Below are 10,204 nucleotides of genomic sequence, written 5' to 3' on the forward strand. Positions count from 1 at the left end.
GACTTGTTAAAGGTTATGAGAGAGATGAAGAATACATATTGTGGAAACGACCCTTTCCCAAACAGTTCAATAAGTGAAGCTCCAAACAAACAAGTCGTATATAATATTTACCTGAACATAATTAACCTAAGTATATCGCAATCCTGTTTTCCTAGCTGTGAAAAAACTGCGTTGATCAAACCAATTTACAAAGGGAAAGGTGATGTAAACGAGCTAAATTCATATAGGCCCATTTCAAATTTATCCTACATGTCAAAGCTTATTGAAAAAGTCATAAGTGAGCAATTTTGGGCGCATATTGACGAGTTACAGGTATTCCCGGAAAATCAATCGGCCTACAGAGCTAATCATTCTACAGAAACTACTTTGTGCTCAATAATGAATGATATGATAGGTCTTCTTGATGGGGGAAAGTGTGGAATTTTAATTATGTTAGATCTTAGTGCTGCTTTTGACACTGTTGTGCACGAGTACTTACTTGACGACTTGAAGTCTATTGGAGTGACTCAGGAAGCACTGAAATTTTTGCGAAGTTACTTAGTGAACAGGAAGACTATTGTAGAAGTTTCTGGAAACCGATCCAATGAGAGAATTCTTATGAAGGGTGTACCACAGGGTAGTGTCCTGGGCCCTATCTTGTTTAACATATATACTATCGAGCTATCACACATCTTGAAAAAACACAAAGTGGGTTTTAAACTATATGCAGATGATACTCAGTTTTACCTCTCAATTTCAACAACACAAGATACAAAGAAGAAAATTGATGAGATAATGACTGAAATAAAAACATGGATGCAGAGGAAAAAGCTCAAATTAAATGATGATAAAACAGAATGTATGTTCTTTGGCACAAGGGTGGCTTTGAAGAATTACCAGTTAATTCAAAGTATAAAAATTGGTGATGATGATGTTGGGATTGTGCCTGTTGTGAAAAATTTGGGTGTACTGATAGACTGTAATTTGTCAATGAAGGACCAAATTGTGAACACAGTGAAAGTGTGTAACTATCACCTGAGAAACATAGCATTTATTAGAAAATATTTAACAGAGGGCAGTACAAAAATTTTAGTGGTGAGTCATGTAATATCAAGGCTTGATTATTGCAATTCTCTGTACTACAAATTGCCCAATACACTACTAAGGAAGCTTCAAAATGTGCAAAACCGGGCGGCTAGACTGATAAAAGGCATTAAATTTCGGGAGAGAATAACTCCTGCACTGATCGATCTACATTGGTTACCTGTTAAGGCTAGGATTGAATTTAAAATTTGCTTGTTGACTCACAAAGCACTTACAGGTGATAAGCCAAAATATCTTCGTGATTGCTTGATCCCCTACCCTGAAGCTACCAGCGCCACTGTAAGAGTTAGACATGCAGATGACCCCCATAGACTATTCGAAATTAGTGTGAATCATGCAATAGGAGGAAGAACGTTCAGTTATGCTGCACCGAGACTCTTTAACGACCTTCCACTCGATGTCAAGAATAGCACAAATGTGGCTGCCTTCAAGAAAAACCTGAAGACTTATCTTTTTAGAAAGTGTTATAATAGTGACCTGAAAACTATTAAGCCTGAATACAAATGCTAGCGAAATAACTGATAACGATACAGAGCAAAATATTAACTGGAAAGGAATTATTTTTTCATACACCAAGGCCCGCCTGAACAGACCTTTAGTGTTTGATGGAGGGCGAGAAATAAACCTCTAAAAAGTAAAAGTAAAAGTAAGTATAGGAACTTCCATCAGGACGACATGGCTTGAGCCCAAAAATATATATATATATATATATATATATATATATATATATATATATATATATATATATATATATATATATATATATATATATATATAGACATTTGCTCTTTATTATATAGGGGAGATTATTACCATCATGTACTATTATCAGCAACTAGCCGGAGCGGTTACCAAAAAACACAGCAATGCACCCCGTAGTAATAGGACCAGCATCCACGACGAATAGCAAAGTCATGCTGAGTCTTACATGCAACCTTTTGCACCTGGAGAGAGAGAGAGAGAGAGAGAGAGAGAGAGAGAGAGACTCCCGCACTACTTTAGAAGGCCGACACAATTTTTCCGTTTGTTCTAACGGAACGTTGTAAAGTTGAAAAATACAAAGTCGGTTGAAGGGGTCAGCTCACAGACATTAGATAACTGACCTACTTAACTGTATGCTCTTGGATATGAACAGAATACGGAAGGATGAAGTGAAAGCGAAACAAGGATGAGAATTATTGAGCAAGAAAGCGGAAAAAGAAAGGCTGAGAGAAGAACTCTTTAGACAAGGATGAAACGACTGCTCATGCGTTTCTTCACCGGCCACGACTCGTGAGATGATTTAGAAAAGAGAGCATATTATGTGAGCGCTGTTTTGTGCCCTAGGCCTTATGTCGGTACGGGTGAATGGTGTATGGAATTTCTTATGGATCTCTGTAATCTGCTTATCAAATAGAAATAGCCATTGGTTAAGTGGCAAAAAAAGATATAAATTACTCTGAAGTGGATATATTGCCAATCTAATATAATATATATATATATATATATATATATATATATATATATATATATATATATATATATATATATATATAATCGTATATCTCTCATATATATATATATATATATATATATATATATATATATATATATATATATATATATATATATACAGTACGTGTGTGTATATATATACATATGTATATATAATATATATATATATATATATATATGTTTCCATATATATATATATATATAAGAGAGAGAGAGAGAGAGAGAGAGAGAGAGAGAGAGAGAGAGAGAGAGAGAGAGAGAGAGAGAGAGAATGGAAATTTTGTGGGTGAGAGTGAGACCATCTTCAAATCCCACCCCCCAAAAAATAACCATTAGTCAGCAAAAAAAAAAAAAAAAAAAAATTTGCCTGACACAAAAACACATGTTGAACAAAGGTTAAGACTCGGCTGAATGAAAATTGGCGAAACCATTATAAAAACGATTACAAAAAAAAAAGAAAAAAGAAATAAAGCAAAAAAAATGGAATGAAAAACTGCCAACTCACTATTACAACGACACCGGAAATATCACGAGCGAGGAAGAAGAATAAAGGTGATTGACATCTCGGGAACGAGGAGAGAGGTCATTGAACTCTACTCACTTACTCACTCACTCTCTCAAACTCTCTCTCTCTCTCTCTCTCATACGTTCGTATGCAAAATGCTGTGAACCTACTTTACTTACGTGCGAATTATTTTTGTCTTTGCTTTAGCTCTCTCTCTCTCTCTCTCTCTCTCTCTCTCTCTCACACACACACACACTATTCTATATGTTGCTTTATAAATAATGTATAATACCCAATGTATTTATTTGGAAATAAAGTATTAAAATTATTATTATCATTATTATTACTACTCTCTCTCTCTCTCTCTCTCTCTCTCTCTCTCTCTCTCTCTCTCTCTCTCTCTCTCTCTCTCACACACACACACACACACACACACACACACACTATTCTATATGTTGCTTTATAAATAATGTATAATACCCAATGTATTTATTTGGAAATAAAGTATTATAATTATTATTATTATTATTATTATTATTAATCTCTCTCTCTCTCTCTCTCTCTCTCTCTCTCTCTCTCTCTCTCTCTCTCTCTCATGAAAAATTATAACCAATATTGTCTATTCTTCAATCTATCTCTATTTCCTTGTGTCCAAATTCTCTCTCTCTCTCTCTCTCTCTCTCTCTCTCTCTCTCTCTCTCTCTCTCTCTCTCTCTCTCTCCGTGCTTGAAAGTTAGAAGATTGCGCTCATAGATTATTGAAGAATTGCGAGAATGCGCAGTCATTAAGGTGGACAGCTGATAATAGTTATCTATGATAACATTTCTTTTTTGTTTTGTTTTAATCGGTCACTCGAATATTTCAGTAAAATGGGTTGATTGTTTAAAGAAAATGCGTAGAATATTTCGACAAAATGTGTCGAATATTTCAACAAAATGTGTCGAATATTTCACCAAAATGTGTCGAATATTTCACCAAAATATGTCGAATATTTCAACAAGATGTGTCGAATATTTCAACAAAATGTGTCGAATATTTCAACAAAATGTGTCGAATATTTCAACAAAATGTGTCGAATATTTCAACAAAATGTGTCGAATATTTTCAACAAAATTTGTCGAATATTTCAACAAAATGTGTCGAATATTTCCACAAAATGTATCGAATATTTCCACAAAATTTGTCGAATATTTCCACAAAATGTGTCGAATATTTCCACAAAATTTGTCGAATATTTCAACAAAACGTGTAGAATATTTCCACAAAATTTGTCGAATATTTCCACAAAATTTGTCGAATATTTCAACAAAATGAGTCGAATATTTCAACAAAATGTGTTGAATATTTCAACAAAATGTGTCGAATATTTCAACAAAATGTATCGATTATTTCACGAGGAAATGTGTCCAATACTTAAGAAAAGTTTGTCAAATATTCTAGAAAAAAATGTCGAATATTTAGGAAAAAATGTCGAATATTTAGGAAAAAATGTGTCGAATTATTAGAAAAATTTGGTCGAATATTTCAGAAATGTATCGATTATTTCATAAAAATGTGTCGCATATTTAATAAAAATATGACGAATATTTCAGTAAAACGTCTTATATTTCAGCAAACGGTGTCGATATTTAAGAAAAAAAAAGGCGAATCTTTCAACAAAATGGGTTAAATATTGAAGACAACCGTGTCGAATATTTCAACAAAATGTGTAGAATATATCAGCAAAGCGAGTCGAATACTTAAGAAAAACTTGTTAAATAATTTACCATAATGTGTCGAATATTTTAACAAAATGTGTCAAATATTTCAACAAAATGTGTCGAAAATTTCAGAAACAAAAAAAACTTCAGTTTCGTACAATATAGGCCTACAAACCTCATCATCATTATCTCCTAGGCCTATTGACGGAAAGGGCCTCGGTTAGATTTCGCCAGTCGTCTATATTTTGGGCTTTTAATTCAATACTTCCCCAATTCATCATCTACTTCACGCTTCATAATCCTTAGCCATGTAGGCCTAGATCTTCAAACTCTTCTAGTGTCTTGTGGGGCCCAGCTGAAAGTTTGGTACATTGTATTTTTTATACAACTTGAAGTTCCTTATTAACATCAGCGAATTCCCAACCAAATTCTGTCCTTAATATTGAATCTCTACTATCTCTGATAAGAAATGAACGACTATGTCAAATCCTCTACTCAAATTTATTACAATCAGTGACAGCATCGATTTCTTGTTAAGCTACAATCCTAATTGGACCTTTATGTGTATTAATTGGCGTGGATTTTCATACACTCAAATATGAACCAAGTTTGAGGTCTCTGTGACAACCATGTCCAAACTCATGGCTGATTATATGTATTGAGCAATTTGCTTAAGCGTGACCTTGACCTTAAAAAATTTAATCTTTCCAGCTTAGCTCATAACAGTTTTATCCCTGGAAATTTCATTTCTCAACGATTAAAATTGTGGCCAGGAAGTTGTTCACAAACACACACACACATCCTCCTTCCAACTTCGCGGCCAAAGGTAAAACTACATTCTCATTCAAGAACAGGGTGTTTATACAGCTATGGTTTTTAATTTGTGGTTGATGGTACGAAGTTTATGCCCATGTTTGTTATCTGGGTTTATCAACCATCACAATGAAATAGTCAACACGAGCCCTAGCCTGGGAAAAGACGATTTGCATTAGAAAATCATCATTTATTTATTTCCTTTCCTCACTGGGCTATTTTTCCCTGTTGGAGCCCCTGGGCTTATAGCATCTTGCTTTACCAACTAGGGTTTTAGCTTGGCTAATAATAATAATAATAATAATAGAAAGATTTTGTGTCACATCTAGACACAACTTTCGAATGCTCCAGGCCCCTTGGTCGTTTTGTGTACTACAAATATCTTATTCAAGTAAATATCATCTTCTGTTAATGTCTTTCTTCCCATTTTTGTAAGCACGGTTGCCTTTTTTGGGGGAAGGGCTTTTTCTTTGGCTTTAGGGTAGACCAAGTCCTGATCGGCTACCCTGCCTGGCATCGCTTAGCGTATGTTCATGTGTTGTACCACTCACCGGCGTCCTTCATCCCAACAGCGAGATATGCAACTATATCGTTATTATGAAATAGAAGTAGCCACTGCTTAAATGTTTATCTAAAAATTACTCTGAATTCGATTAATTGCAAATTAAAGAAAAACTAAAATTATAATAGCAATAGTCTCTCTCTCTCTCTCTCTCTCTCTCTCTCTCTCTCTCTCTCTCTCTCTCTCTCTCTCATCACAAGCCATAAGGAAAAGGTGAGAGTTCACCGGGAGAACGTTAGACCATCATCTTTAAATGAATATAAAACCTATATTAATAAGAGCATCTGACACTATCGTTGCATTTGTCAACATATTCATAATAACATTTGAGGGGGATTCCCCCATTGTATTTAATAATTCCAGAGGCTGACACAAAGACGCGTCTAGAAAACGATGCTCCGCAAATCCAACTGTATTCTAACCGACCATGGTTCACTTCTGTGAGACTTGTAACCACATAACAATAGTATAATCTTTGCGCGCCAGAAAGCGAACGTTCCTTATGCCCTTTCCTGACTTGGAAACTTGTTTAGTTATTTGAAGTTTCACAAAATAGAATATAGATAGGCCTATTACTACTACTATTACTATCACATGCAAGCCACAAACCCAGTTGGAAAAGCAGGACGCTACAAACCCAGGGCCCCAACTGGAAAAATAGCCCAGTGAGGAAAGGAAACGAGGAAAAATAAAATATTCCAAGAACAGCAGCATCAAAATAAATATCTCCCATATAAACCACAAAAACTTGAACAAAACAAGAAGAAAAGAAACTAGATAGAACAGCGAGCCAAAGTGTACCCTCAAGCAAGAGATCTTTAACCAAAGATAGTGGAAGACCGTGGTACAGAGGCTATGGCACTACCCAAGACTTGAGAACAATGGTTTGATTTTCGAGTTTCCTTCTCCTAGAAGAGCTGCTTACCATAGCTAAAGAGTCTCTTCTAACTTTACCAAGAGAAGAGTAGTTAACCCCTTGAGAGAAGAATTGTTTGGTAATCTCGGTGTTGTCAGGTATAGTATGAGGACAGAGGAGAATATGTAAAGAATAGGCCAGGCTACTCGGTGTATGTGTAGGCAAAGGGAAAGTAAACCGTAACCAGAAAGAAGGATCCAATGAAGTACTGTATGGCCAGTCAAAGGACCCCATAATTCTCTAGCGGTAGTATCTCAACGGGTGGCTGGTGCCCTGCCCAACCTCTTGTTATTATTATTATTATTATTAGCTCAGCTACCACCCTAGTTGGAAAAACAAGATGCTATAAGCCCAAGGGTTCCAAAAGGAAAAAATAGACCAGTGAGGAAAGAAAATAAGGAAATAAACGATATGAGAAATAATGAACAATTAAATAAAATATTTTAAAAACAGTAACAACATTAAAACATATATTTCATATATGAACTATAAAAAGGCTTATTCAGTCTGTTCAACATGAAAACATTTGCTGCTAATATGAGTGGCTGTCTAAAGAACAAGTCACGGTGACTTGTGCGATGACCTATTACCGATAAGAGAGCAGTCCCTTGATAATTAACAAGGGTTGTAGCTTAGCAAATAATAATAATAATAATAACTAGAGGACCAGAACTTTCAATCCACAGCTCTCACAACTCACAAGGAAAAAGAGCTACAAAGTATTGGACTAAGTCAGCGTAGAGATAACATTCAAACGCTCACAAATAACTAATATCTATGTGTATAGGAAGAGAGAGAGAGAGAGAGAGAGAGAGAGAGAGAGAGAGAGAGAGAGAGAGAGAGAGAGAGAGAGAGAGATAATCTTATGAATGGGTTTAGGATATTGGCTCATCGAGGATCAGCTATAATCCAATTGCATTGTGGTGGTATAATAAATATGAGAGAGAGAGGAGAGAGAGAGAGAGAGAGAGAGAGAGAGAGAGAGAGAGAGAGAGAGAGAGAGAGAGAGAGGACAAAAATATGGTATCCCACACCGGGCCTCAAACCTTTTAAACGGACAATGATAAGGCCACCCCTAGGATTAGCCCTGTCATGGTTACGGCGAAACTTGAAAAATAATAATAATAATAATAAATCACATTCCGCACTCTGCTACAATGGCAACATTGTGTTCGTCATACACAGAAATAACGGTCTTGTGATTTGTGATTTGAAAAAACTAGAAAATTATAACGATCGTGATTTGAAAGAAATTGATAAATATTTTCAAAAAAATATCGTGATTTTTTTTTTTTTTGCAATTTACAAACGGTATTTAATAAAGACTCATGAATTAACCAGTTAAATAAAGCACGATTTATCATTAATATTCATCATCATCATCTACTACGACTATTGACGCAAAGGGCCTCGGTTAGATTTCGCCAGTCGTCTCTATCTTGAGATTTTAAATCAATACTTCTCCATTCATCATCTCCTACTTCACGCTTCATAGTCATCAGACTATTACCATTAGTATTAATAAAATAAAATTAGTTTAAGGGTTAAAGAGAGAGAGAGAGAGAGAGAGAGAGAGAGAGGAGAGAGGAGAGAGAGAGAGAGAGAGAGAGAGAGAGAGAGAGAGAGAGAGAGAGAGAGAGAGAGAATTCAATCAAGTATATTGTTATTATTTTCTAAGTATGACCGGGAAGTAATGTAATATATAAATTAAATCGCCTAATATTTTTCATTAACTAACTTAACTAGTAATAATTATGTTTATTTTGCATATGTAATTCAATAAAACTGTACAGATTATTAAGAATTAGCGATGAAATAAGGGAAAAATCCGTGTTGGACTAGGACAATTCTGAACGTAAGGATCACATCACACATGCACCGTATGTCCTATAATTGGCAAAGGAAAATTAATTCTATCTACAATAATGAAATGTAATTTACAAATTACATTTCTTATATGATTCGTTGCTCTGAAATTCGATATAATTATTATAATAAAAGATATATATATAAATCTGACTTATAGATCTACATCTACCAAATAGTCGTGTTTTCTTACCTGATAACGTTTTCACCTGAAAATTATCGTTCTTAATGAAGATACAAAAAATTCACATATATTTCCAGTGTTTAAAATCACCTACGACGGGAGTACATTCATTTTGACACTTCAGTAGTTTCCTCTCGGAAGCACGTAGTTAAGACATTTTCTCCCTCGTATATTAACAGTTCGTGGAATCATTTGACGAAAGGAAGACCTTCTCACAACCTTACTCAGCCACTGTTCGATTGACACTGAGCAGCGCTAGCCGCTAGCCGGTAGTGTTCTTGAACTAGTGATAGTGACTCGTTTGTGATCTCCCAGCTGATTAGTTCATCATGTTCATGCACCCGATGAGATAGTACATACCACCGTTAAATGCTGACTTGTAGACTATAGTAGATTCATTGTCTCAGGCTAAGCTCAGCGTTTTCCAGGCTTAAGTGGCTGGACCGTGTGCAAGTCTTTCGACACTGTACAGTCGTATCATCAAAGATAAGCGTTGATATAATTATTGTACCAATATTTGAACGCCATTTAGGATTGAACAATGATGACAGAAATGACAGCTTCGCAACCAAACTGGGCCGTAATCAGTTTGACACTGTAACAAGTGTTTCTTCCGCTGCTAAAGATCACAATGAATTTAGGAAAGCGAAAAAATATTGAAGTCATGATGCCGTTGCAGTTGTTAATGAAACATTCTTTTACCGGTGGATGACGTCACATGTTCACGCCTTGTTCGGATGTTGGTCCAAAATTAATGTTTTTCTTCCGGTCATGTAAGTAGTTGAGTTTGTTCACGTGTGTTTTAATTTTGAAAATACCGTAGGACTACGTTCTCTGCATTTTTTGTTGTTAGGTTTCTAAGCTAGTTGATTTTCAGTTGCAATATTAAATCACAAAATGCTATGGTCATATTTTTTCAATTTTTTTTTGTGGGGGGTGGCCTTTTAATTTCGATAACAACAATGACATACAAATTACAAAATATATTTTATGATATATCCTTGCAAACAGTTAACATATTATATATATATATATATATATATATATATATATATATACTATATATATATATATATATATA

At 34.9% G+C, this 10,204-nt stretch overlaps 1 protein-coding gene across 1 annotated transcript in view; it reads right to left on the reverse strand.

Annotated features, from left to right (window-relative positions):
• Positions 1 to 9,856, reverse strand: part of Keap1 (kelch like ECH associated protein 1) — an 85,635-nt gene extending 75,779 nt beyond the window's left edge. Inside the window, exon 1 of the mRNA XM_068394917.1 lies at positions 9,133 to 9,856. The gene's annotated coding sequence lies outside the window, so the exon portion shown is untranslated. The remainder of the gene's footprint in view (positions 1 to 9,132) is intronic.
• Positions 9,857 to 10,204: the final 348 nt, after the last annotated feature.

This window comes from Palaemon carinicauda, chromosome 20, assembly GCF_036898095.1.
Source record: "Palaemon carinicauda isolate YSFRI2023 chromosome 20, ASM3689809v2, whole genome shotgun sequence".
Lineage (NCBI taxonomy): Eukaryota > Metazoa > Arthropoda > Malacostraca > Decapoda > Palaemonidae > Palaemon > Palaemon carinicauda.